Source organism: Mya arenaria, chromosome 12 (assembly GCF_026914265.1).
Source record: "Mya arenaria isolate MELC-2E11 chromosome 12, ASM2691426v1".
NCBI classification, from domain to species: Eukaryota; Metazoa; Mollusca; class Bivalvia; order Myida; family Myidae; genus Mya; species Mya arenaria.
The window spans coordinates 53831212-53843878 of NC_069133.1; positions in this window are offsets into that span (position 1 = coordinate 53831212).

A 12667-nucleotide genomic window follows, 5' to 3' on the forward strand; every position below is an offset into this window, starting at 1 on the left:
TTTTGAATGTCCAATGTCCAATGTCGTGCCAGCACAACATTCGATTTTCAATTCCAATGTCCAATGTCGTGCTAGCACGACATTCATTTTTGAAATCCCAATGTCCAATGTTGTGCTGGCACGACATTCATTTTTGAATGTCCAATGTCCAATGTCGTGCTAGCACGACTTTCACTTTTGAATGTCCAATGTCCAATGTCGTGCCAGCAAAACATTCGATTTTGAATGTCCAATGTCGTGCTAGCACGACATCCATTTTTGAAATTCCAATGTCCAATGTCGTGCTGGCACGACATTCATTTTTGAATGTCCAATGTCGTGCTAGCACGACTTTCACATTTGAATGTCCAATGTCGTGCCAGCACAACATTCGATTTTGAATGTCCAATGTCCAATGTCGTGCCAGCACAATATTCGATGTTGAATGTCCAATGTCCAATGTCGTGCTAGCACGACATTTATTTTTGAAATACCAATGTCCAATGTCGTGCCAGCACAACATTTGATTTTGAATGTCCAATGTCCAATGTCGTGCCAGCACAACATTCGATTTTGAATGTCCAATGTCCAATGTCGTGCCAGCACAACATTCATTTTTGAATGTCCAATGTCGTGCTAGCACGACTTTCACTTTTGAATGTCCAATGTCCAATGTCGTGCCAGCACAACATTCGATTTTGAATGTCCAATGTCGTGCTAGCACGACATTCATTTTTGAAATTCCAATGTCCAATGTCCAATGTCGTGCTGGCACGACATTCATTTTTGAATGTCCAATGTCGTGCTAGCACGACTTTCACATTTGAATGTCCAATGCCGTGCCAGCACAACATTCGATTTTGAATGTCCAATGTCCAATGTCGTGACAGCACAACATTCGATGTTGAATGTCCAATGTCCAATGTCGTGCTAGCACGACATTCATTTTTGAAATACCAATGTCCAATGTCGTGCCAGCACAACATTCGATTTTGAATGTCCAATGTCCAATGTCGTGCCAGCACAACATTCGATGTTGAATGTCCAATGTCCAATGTCGTGCTAGCACGACATTCATTTTTGAAATACCAATGTCCAATGTCGTGCCAGCACAGCATTCGATTTTGAATGTCCAATGTCGTGCTAGCACGACATTCATTTTTGAGATTCCAATGTCCAATGTCCAATGTCGTGCTGGCACGACATTCATTTTTGAATGTCCAATGTCCAATGTCGTGCTAGAACGACTTTGACTTTTGAATGTCAAATGTCCAATGTCGTGCCAGCACAACATTCGATTTTGAATGTCCAATGTCCATTGTCGTGCCAGCACGACTTTCAATTTTGAATGTCCAATGTCCTATGTCGTGCCAGCACAACATTCGATTTTGAATGTCCAATGTCCAATGTCGTGCCAGCACGACATTCGATCTTGAATGTCCAATGTCCAATGTCGTATGTTTAGCTAACTTCACACAGCTAAATGTTAAATTACCTGCACCACAACGCCGTCAATAACGACGCCCATTTATAAATGCTATGTTACAAAACAGCAATTCAATATGCAGCTGAAATTGGCTTATCTAAATGAAATACTTATCATTATAATAATAGAAATATATAATACATTTCACATATAAGATTATGTTTAGCCTTATCTACAAAAGTGATCTACTTCTTCTATAAAGATTCGGTCATAAGCACGCTTCTTGTCCAAAAGCATCCAACAATTGTCATGCTTGACACAAAATTTAAAAAAAAAACAGTGCAAAAATCGACCTGCTTAAATTTACAGTGCAAAAATCGACCGTAAATCTTGCTTAAATTTACAGTGCAAAAATCGACCGTAAATCTTGCTTGAATTTACAGTGCCAAAATCGACCGTAAATCTTGCTTAAATTTACAGTGCAAAAATCGACCGTAAATCTTGCTTAAATTTACAGTGCAAAAATCGACCGTAAATCTTGCTTAAATTTACAGTGCAAAAAAATTCATATGGCTTTCTACCTATATTGTAAAACAAAGCAATGTCTACTTGATTAAAATAGTAAGTATATATCTGCATACAAAAAAGAAAAGGACTGGTATATATAATTTAACGAATAAAACATCAGAAAAAAGCGTTTTAAAAATAGACATTTTATGACATGGATGTTATTTCTTTATGTTTCTCGCCCCCCTTAATAGAAATACCATTCATACTTGCTTTGCAGTGAGTGACGATCCCATCAACACGGTTTGCCCATTTAAAATCACCTTCCCACTGTCGCCCCATTACCATGGCAACCAGACAGTTGACATCAAAATCGAAGATGTGCCGATTGTATTAGAGGGCATTGTCCTGAACACCAGCAGGTGTCGGCAGGATGAAACTCTTATAGAGGCTCCCTTCCAAGTGGAGTTTGTGGACGGAGCGGATCATTTGGCTTCACAGATGCTAACGTATTCAAAGGTATGCGAAATATGGTGTAAAATGTATTTCATTTCCGCTATTGTTTTACTTCCGGTTCGATGCTGGCAGTCTGGCGTTATGTATGGAAGGACAGTGTGATGTTCGTCGTGCGTTTACCGTCGCAAACAATTGCTGTTCATGATGTTTCTTCTAAACATTATTTTAACTCTTATTTCTACGGCAAACCAAATCACAACTGCATATCGCCAAATGGCAGTCGCAACACCAACCGCGATTAGATTAATATATTGAATACGGGCCCGGAGCTTAGATATACAGTATGTAGCGCATTCTCGTGGTCCTCTACGGATTGTAAGGTTGTAGGCCGCAGGCCTACATAACTTAGTACCACAAGTCGACATAAGGTATCGTCAGATCTACTTTTTACAATTACATGTTTATGACTAAGGTGTCGGGTAAACAAAATGAAACGTATGGTGTTATGCGGTTTAAACAAGTGCGAATCAAAAGACCATTTTATTTAAATGCATTCAAACGATTGCAACGTTAATGTGAATTTGAAAGGTGGCCGAAGAATCTTTAATAAATCTTGGTGAGGAACCGAGGGGAATAGATACTTATAGATAATAAGCCAGACTAAAAGATCCTGTCTTACTTTACTTACTACACAAAGTCAAAACGCCACATCGGTTATCATTTAATTCAGTTACACTAGCAAAAAATCAGCGAGATGAAAGCCTTTCAACGCTTTCAGCCCATTCATTATTTGTTTGGTTGTTTATTTACAAAATTCTGCCAATTCACATATATTTTGGTACAATCCAAGGCTCTGATTTAGAATTGAATGTAACCATATATAAGTCGGAACAATAATTCATAACATGTTTATACAAGTAGATATCGGCCTAATGCCGAGAATTCGACATTAAATCGATTAAATGATATAGTAAGTGCCTCAGATTCTTACATAAGGTCGTACCTTCAGATTTACTTTTAAACCGCTTGCTATGTCTGAACCGATGGTACTTTCATGGTTTTAAAAGTAGAAACAACATTGATTTCTTAATGATTCTTTTCAAGAAAATTTCGCCACTTTGGGTGTCAGACGAGAGCTTTGAAATTCCCTTCGATACATCGATCTACACATCCCACATTCGCCTCATGCATCACGTGTTTCCAGTCACGTGTACAGAGTTTACTGCGTATGGATGTCCTAAATCACGTGAGTTAACATGGTGAATGGATAAAAGTGTTTGTTTGAAGTATTCCCTTCTTATAAGTTTTTGGGTCGACATTTATGTAGATGTTCCGTATGCAGTCGATATTTCGTAGATTTATTAAAATCGTGCTCAGCCAAAGTGCAATACATGTAATTCAATAATGAACCAGGCATATGGCACCAGTCTTTTCGGAGACGTGGGTTCGAATCCCACCGCTGCCGTCAAATATTTTAACCGTCTCCGAGGCCGCCTACGGAGCGAGAGGTTGTGGGTTCGACCCCTGACCGCGTCATAACAAAAGACGTTAAAAGATGGTACAAGTAGCTCCTTTGCCTGGCGCTCGGTATTTCAAGGGTAGTGCTTGGAAAGTGGTGTGCTCAGTACTGGTTTAACACAGGAAAGTTGTACGACGTGTATCGGTACTTAACACCGAGCACGTAAAAGAACTAAGGAGTCTCTTCGAAAAAGAGCTAGGGTATAGCACCCGGACTTCCTTGTATCCCACCACTGTCTCTTCAGCGGGCTGTCCATTCAGCAAAAAAGGACCCCGTTGGAATCAAGTGCTTGCACTTTCACGGGTTATCCTTGAACGGCAAGGTCTAAAGAAATACATACATAAAATCATACATACATATGTGTACAATTCAAGAAATCAGTGTCACATTGATATTATCTTCCAAAATGCATATCGCATTTGTGTAATATTTCAATAATGAGTGTAGCATATATATGTGTAATATCCGGTAATGAGTGTAGCATACGTATGTGTAATATTCTAGTAACGAGTCGATCATTTGTCTAATATCCGGTAATGCGTGTAGCATATGTTTAATAATATAGTAATGAGTGTAGCATATGTGTTATAATCTAGTAATGAGTGTAGCATATGTGTGATATTTTAGTAATGAATGTAGCATATGTGTAATTGTCTAGTAATGAGTCGAGCATATGTGTTATTTTCTAGTAATGAGTCTAGCACATGTGTAATATTCAAATAATGAGTCGAGCATATGTGTTTTATTCTAGTAATGAGTCGAGCACATGTGTTATATTCTAGTAATGAGTCGAGCACATGTGTTATGTTCTTGTTATGAGTCGAGCACATGTGAAATATTCTAGAAATGAGTCGAGCACATGTGTTGTATTCTAGTTATGATTCGAGCATATGTGTTATGTTCTAGTAATGAGTCGAGCTCATGTGTAATATTCTAGAAATGAGTCGAGCACATATGTTGTATTCTAGTAATGATTCGAGCATATGTGTTATACTCTAGTAATGAGTCGAGCATATGTGTTATATTCTAGAAATGAGTCGAGTATATGTGTTATATTCTAGAAATGAGTCGAGTATATGTGTTATATTCTAGAAATGATTAGAGCATATGTGTTATATTCTAGAAATGAGTCGAGTATATGTGTTATATTCTAGTAATGATTCGAGCATATGTGTTATATTCTAGTAATGATTCGAGCATATGTGTTATATTCTAGAAAGGATTCGAGCACATGTGTTATATTCTAGAAATGAGTCAAGTATATGTGTTATATTCTAGTAATGAGTCGAGCATATGTGTTATATTCTAGTAATGAGTCGAGCACATGTGTTATATTCTAGTAAATGTGTTATATTCTAGTAATGAGTCGAGCAAATGTGTTATATTCTAGTAATGAGTCGAGCATATGTGTAATATTCTAGTAATGAGTCGAGCACACGTGTTATATTCTAGTAATGAGTTGAACATTTGTGTTATTTTCTAGTAATGAGTCGAGCACATGTGTAATATTCTAGTAATGAGTCGAGCACATGTGTGATATTCTAGTAATGAGTCGAGCACATGTTTAATATTCTAGAAGTGAGTCTTGCATATATGTAATGTTTTGATAAGGAGTCAAGCATGTGTGTTATGTTCTAGTTGTGAGTGTAGCATACCGGTTATATCCGGTAATGAGTGTAGCATAGTTTTAATATTCTAGTTATGCCTCTAGCATATGTGTTATATTTTAGAAATGAGTCGAGCACATGTGTATTATTCTAGTTATGGTCAATGTGTGGTATTCCAGTTATACATGCGAAATATTCCAGTTATGATCCATATGTGATATTCCAGTAACGGCACATGTGTGGTATTCCAGTAATGGTCCATGTGTGATATTTCCGGAATGGTTCATGTGTGATATTCAAGTTATGTTCTATGTGTAATATTCCAATGTTAGTCCATGTGTGATATTCCAGTAATACATGCTAAATATACCAGTAATGTTCCATGTGTGATATTCCAGTTACGGTCCATATATGATATTCCAGTTATGGTCCATGTGAGATATACCAGTTATGGTTCATGTGTTATATTCCAGTAATGACCCATGTGTTATATTCCAGTAATGTTACATGTGTGATATTCCAGTTATGGTCCATGTGTGATATTCCAGTAACGGTCCATGTAAGATATTCCAGTTATGGTCCATGTGTGATATTCCAGTTATGGTCCATGTGTGATATTCCGGGAATGGTTAATGTTTTATATTCCAGTAATGGTTTATGTGTGATAGTCCAGTAATGGTCAATGTGTGATATTGTGGGAGTGGTTCATTTGTGATATTTCAGTTATGGTCCACGTGTGATATTCCAGTAATGGTCCATCTGTAATATTCCAGAAATGGTCCACTTGTTATATTCCAGTAATGTTCCATGTGTGATATTCCAGTATTGGTCCATGTGTAATATTCCAGTAATGATCCACGTGTGATATTCCATTAATGTTCCATGTGTGATATTCCAGTATTGGTACATGTGTAATATTTCAATAATGGTCCATGTGTGATATTTCAGTAATAGTCCATGTGTAATATTCCAGCAATGGTCCAACGTGATATTCTAGTAATGATCCATGTGTGATATTCCACTGATGACCCACGTGTGATATTCCAGTAATGATCCATGTGTGATATTCCAGTAATGATCCATGTGTAGTATTTCAGTAATGATTCATGTGTAATGTTCCAGTAATGGTTCATGTGTGATATTCCAGTAATGGTTCATGTGTGATATTCCAGCAATGGTCCAACGTGATATTCTAGTAATGATCCATGTGTGATATTCCACTGATGACCCACGTGTGATATTCCAGTAATGATCCATGTGTGATATTCCAGTAATGATCCATGTGTAGTATTTCAGTAATGATTCATGTGTAATGTTCCAGTAATGGTTCATGTGTGATATTCCAGTTTTTGTCGTGTGATGTATTATTGTAAAGGTCCATGTGTAATATTCCAGTAAATGGTCACGGCTACTATTACAGTAATGCGGCTTGTGCAATATTCCAGTATTGGTTCGTGTTATATTCCAGTAACGATCCGTGTTATATTCCAGTACTGGGTTATGCGTTATATTCCAGTGAGGGTTATATGTTATATTCCACTGATGAGTCGTGTAATATTCCAGCAATGGGTCCTGTGTAATATTCCAGCAATGGGTCCTGTGTAATATTCCAGTAATTTGTCACGTTTACTTATACAGTTATGTGTCGTGTGTAATATTCCAGTATTTGGTCGCGTGTAATGTTCTTGTAATGTGTCGATTGTAATATTTCAGTATTATTTGGTCGTGTAGTATATTATTGTAAAGGTTCATGTGTAATATTCCAGTAAATGGTCCATGTGTGATATTCCAGTATTGGTCAGTGTGTAATATTTCAGTATTATTTGGTCGTGTAGTATATTATTGTAAAGGTTCATGTGTAATATTCCAGTAAATGGTCCATGTGTGATATTCCAGTATTGGTCAGTGTGTAATATTCCAGTATTATTTGGTTGTGTGGTATATTATTGTAAAGGTTCATGTGTAATATTCCTGTAAATGGTCCATGTGTGATATTCCAGTATTGGTCAGTGTGTAATATTCCAGTTTTATTTGGCCGTGTGTTATATTATTTTAAAGGTTCATGTGTAATATTCCAGTAAATGGTCCATGTGTGGTATTCCAGTATTGGTCAGTGTGTAATATTCCAGTTTTATTTGGTCGTGTGATATATTATTGTAAAGGTTCATGTGTAATATTCCAGTAAATGGTCCATGTGTGGTATTCCAGTATTGGTCAGTGTGTAATATTCCAGTTTTATTTGGTCGTGTGATATATTATTGTAAAGGTTCATGTGTAATATTCCAGTAAATGGTCCATGTGTGGTATTCCAGTATTGGTCAGTGTGTAATATTCCAGTTTTATTTGGTCGTGTGATATATTATTGTAAAGGTCCATGTGTAATATTCCAGTAAATGGTCACGGGTACTATTACAGTAATGCGGCTTGTGCAATATTCCAGTATTGGTTCGTGTTATATTCCAGTAATGGGTCATGTGTTATATTCCAGTAAGGGGTTATGTGTTATATTCCACTGATGAGTCGTGTAATATTCCAGTTATTGGTCGTGTGTATTATTTCAGTTATGGGTCGTGTAAACTATTCCTGTAAATGATCATTTGTAATATTCCAGAAAGGGGTCGTGTGTAAAATTCCAATTATGGGTCGTGTGTTATTGTTCTATAGGCAATATTCAAATAATATGCCTCGTGAAATGTTCCTGTTATTTACCCTTAGCAATATTCCTATAATAGGTCATGTGTTATTCCCCAGTTATGTGTCCCACCCATCGCGACCTGTGCGGCAGCTTGGGTGATTGTATTGGGTCGGGCAAATGTGACTGCAAGAAGGACACGTACGGACGGTTCTGCAATAATACGCGTACGTTTTAATATACATATTTTGAGCTTATATATACCTCTCATCTTTGGTTTATTGACTCTCCGTCACACCATCGGGATATTATAGGTACACGCAATATTCAAAACTGACAAGTTCAGAAATGTTAATGAGAGTACAAGAACCGCTTTAGATGAACTTGACGAGCTAACTGTTTCATCTGCTATTTACAGGAGATTCAATTAGGATCGAGTTCTATGAGCCTATCGTCATAGTAGGCGGAAAAATGTTGACGTCATCTGGTTCCTTCGATATTGTTGGTGACGTCATGGTGACGAACGCGACAGGAAGAACACGTCGTAGCTTTAACAACGGCCATCATAACCATCACGACTCTCATCATAACGTACACTTGAGCGGGCATGGCGGGTCTATGACGTATTCCCACTCTAATGGACACGGGGGAGATCAACACCACCAGCATACGTGTCTCCATAACACCAACAACGGTTACTCGCACACAGGTATGTACCAGCCAGTATTAAGAAGACATTTCTTAGACAGGAATGATTTAAATTTTGTTAATAAATGCGGACATAAGAATATTGTGTTGATTTAAATTCGAGTTTTTCGATTACTTTTCGAATGAAAAAAGCATGCGTATAAGATTTTGAATTAATAGTATGTCACACTATCTTGGCAAGTACACAAAATGTAGTATAATTAATCTAGGATTTACTTGAATGACACAACAATTGTTCGAGGTCTGCGCAATAACATTACACAAACATCCACCTCCAGCAAGTGTTCAGTTCGGGCACGATCACGACCACAACCACCACACCTACCTGTACACGAACCACGGAGACCATCACCACCAGCACGGCTCCTCCCTCCACTACCACGACCACCACATTGAGATGCACCATCACCACGACTCCCATGATCAACCCGGCCACCACCATGGGGGTCAGCACTACCACTTGAGTGTACCCTTCAGTCCTAAGCCCAACACCGTCAATCATATCGTCAGTACATACAGGTAGACCTTTATTGAGAAATAACAGAGGATATAAAACGCTATGTTTACATGTACTTTTACTTGTAGTTGTGAACTACTTTCTAAGTGTTATGTCACCAAGTTACACATGAAAGTATACTTGTTAACTACTTTTAAGTTTAACGTCATCAAGTATGTGTACTTTGTACGAGTTTAACGCATGTAAGCGATGTCCCGGGTAAATGTTTACTCGTATGTGTGATCTATATAGTGTACAGATATAAATTAGCTCGTGCAAGGAAAATGTTTCAAGCCGTCCGGTACATTTGGGAACAGAGATTTCGAAAATGAAAGTCCAACTGAAACATGAACTCGTGTTGCCTATTGGTACCTACACGTTTACGTACAATTAGTACTGCACAACCTCGACTATACAAGTAGCAAGTACTTGCTTTCTGTTAATGTTGCTTGCGTCTGACTGTACGTAATAATAATATAAGTACATTTGTCGATAGAGGTTGCTTTACCTACCTAAAGGTCAAGTGTTTTGGTATGAAGTCCTTTGCCTATCGTGGTTGTTCATTGTGGAATGAGTTGCCACAAGACATAAGGAATTTGAAGTCCATAAATACTGTTAAGTCCACAGTTAGGGCGTACTTGTTGGACGAAGGCTATTTCTTTTTATTTCATTGTTTTAATTTGGTTTCCTGCCATAGATAGGTTTATTATTAGTTCATTAATTTGTATCACAATGTCTGTGATACTAGTATAACTTTGTTAGTTTTTTATGTTCATGGTTCGCTGCAAATTTTGACTCATTAGCATTACAATTCTGTGATTTTGTCGTTTCCAGTATGTCACTTAGATTGTGCAATTATATATTTTAATTTAGGATTGCCATTAAACAAACTATCCATCCATCCATCCATCCATCCATCCATCCATCCATCTATCTATCTATCTATCTATCTATCTATCTATCTATCAATCTATCTATGTATCTATCTACATCCGGTAAAATCCGCCTTTTATATAGTTCGCAATGTTGTATGGTTGGATTAATTAAAAAGTGGACAAAATATTTACCAACAGTTGAAGTTGTGCGGTGTGGCAAAGCTACTCATTTCGTTTCTGCTCTTCATATTCAATATAACACTACCAAACAAATATATATATATATCTTGGAAGAAATGCGCAACCAATACCGTGTTAGTTGCATACACACATATCAACCTCAGGAGGTTTATAGTTCGCACAAAACACCCAAGTATGTAGGTCAAAGGTCAAGGTCACATATTTAATATACCGGTAACTCATACACATGTATGTATGTCACATGTAAAGGTCACATATTTAATATGCCGGTAACCCATACACAGGTATGTAGGTCAAAGGTAAAGGTCACATATTTAATATACTGGTATCTCATACACAGGTATGTAGGTCAAAGTTAAAGGTCACATATTTAATATACTGGTATCTCACACACAGGTATGTAGGTCAAAGATCAAGGTCACATATTTAATATACCGGTAACTCATACACAGGTATGTAGGTCAAAGGTAAAGGTCACATATTTAATATACTGGTATCTCATACACAGGTATGTAGGTCAAAGCTAAAGGTCACATATTTGATATACCGTTATCTCATACACAGGTATGTATCTCAAAGGTAATGTCACATATTTGATATACTGGAATCTCATACACTTCCTCTAAAACTCACCATGGCCCAGGTCAGTAACAGCAATTTATCAAGATTAAACTTTTGTATTGTATTGTATGTGTCATACAGCAACAAAAAAAATATGTTTGCGTTTAAAAAATCAACTGCCCACTTTGGACTGCAGATAACTATAAACCCAGAGTTGAGCGTCATTGTCGAGTTTATTTAAGTGTTTTATTTCAAATGTATAAGAATGGACTTCAGGAAAATGAAGGGGGAAAAAGGTTCAGGTTTGAAGGATGAGTAGAGAAGACCCGTAGTAGTTGAGAGCTAGCAAATACATCTTATATGTACGTTTATTCTAATAATAACTGAAACGAATCACTTAGTTATGGGCATGATAATTAACATAGGTAGGGTGCATCATACGATAAATCACAAAATGTAACTTTATACTCAGCCCACACAGCGGCGTCGGTCTGTACGTGAACGGGCAGTTGCAGGGATCCCAGGTAAATCCGACAGTAACCCCTTCCACCCGGCCTCCAACAACCACCGCCCCGCACACCACACAACCCCCATCAACGAGGCCCGCCCCCATGTGTGTGGGCAACTGTGGACAGCAAACCACGAATGGTCCCAGCAACGTGAATCTGTCCAACATGGGACTCAGCTCGGCGTCTGTGCAGGCGCTGATTTCTAACAGTCAGATGGGAAACTTGAGTAAAGGAATTATTTATTAATATTATATTTTAATAACTAGTTTTACCCATATTAATAATTATTATGTTTTATAATACAATGCTTATTGTGTTAAGAAATCGTTGACTGTTTCGCGAGCTGTAGAATAAAATAAAAATAAAAAAAATGTCATAATTTGAATAAAATTAGAAATAAATATGTATTTTGTGATGTCGCCACTGTTATGTCAGAACTTTTCATATCGATTCTAAATGTCAAATTCTTAGCGAGGTCAAAGTCTGTGAAAAATCTTAACAATAAAAAATATTATTCGAGTAGTCGAATCACCTGATAAAATGTCTAACCTGCTATATTTTATGTGTGTTTTTCGTTTTATTTTATTGCTCAAAAAATGCATGTTACTAATGATTCTTTCTAGATCTACCTCTCTTACTAAGTCTGCTTCTTAAGACGAATAACACTTCATCTGCTCTAACAACAACCCCTATGCCATCAACGACGTCAACAACAACAACAACAACAACAACAACAGTCACCACCACTCCGTCGACTGTTGCAACTAAGCCATCAACCACTGGAATGCAACCGATCACTGCTCAATCGGGTAATTAAATTTTCATATTTATTCTGATTATACGAAATCGGGTACTTAAATTTTCATATTTATTCTGTCTCTGCGCAATCGAGTACTTAACTATTCATATTATTCTGACACTGTCCAATCGGTAACTTAACTATTCATATTATTCTAACACTGTCCAATCGAGTACTTAACTATTCATATTATTCTGACGACACTGTCCAATCGAGAACTTAACTTTTCATATTATTCTTTCACTGCGCAATCGAGTACTGAACTTTTAATATTATTCTGACACTTTCCAATAGAGTACTTAACTGTTCATATTATTCTAACACTGTCCAATCGAGTACATAACTTTTAATATTATTCTGACACTGTCCAATCGAGTACTTTACTTTTCATA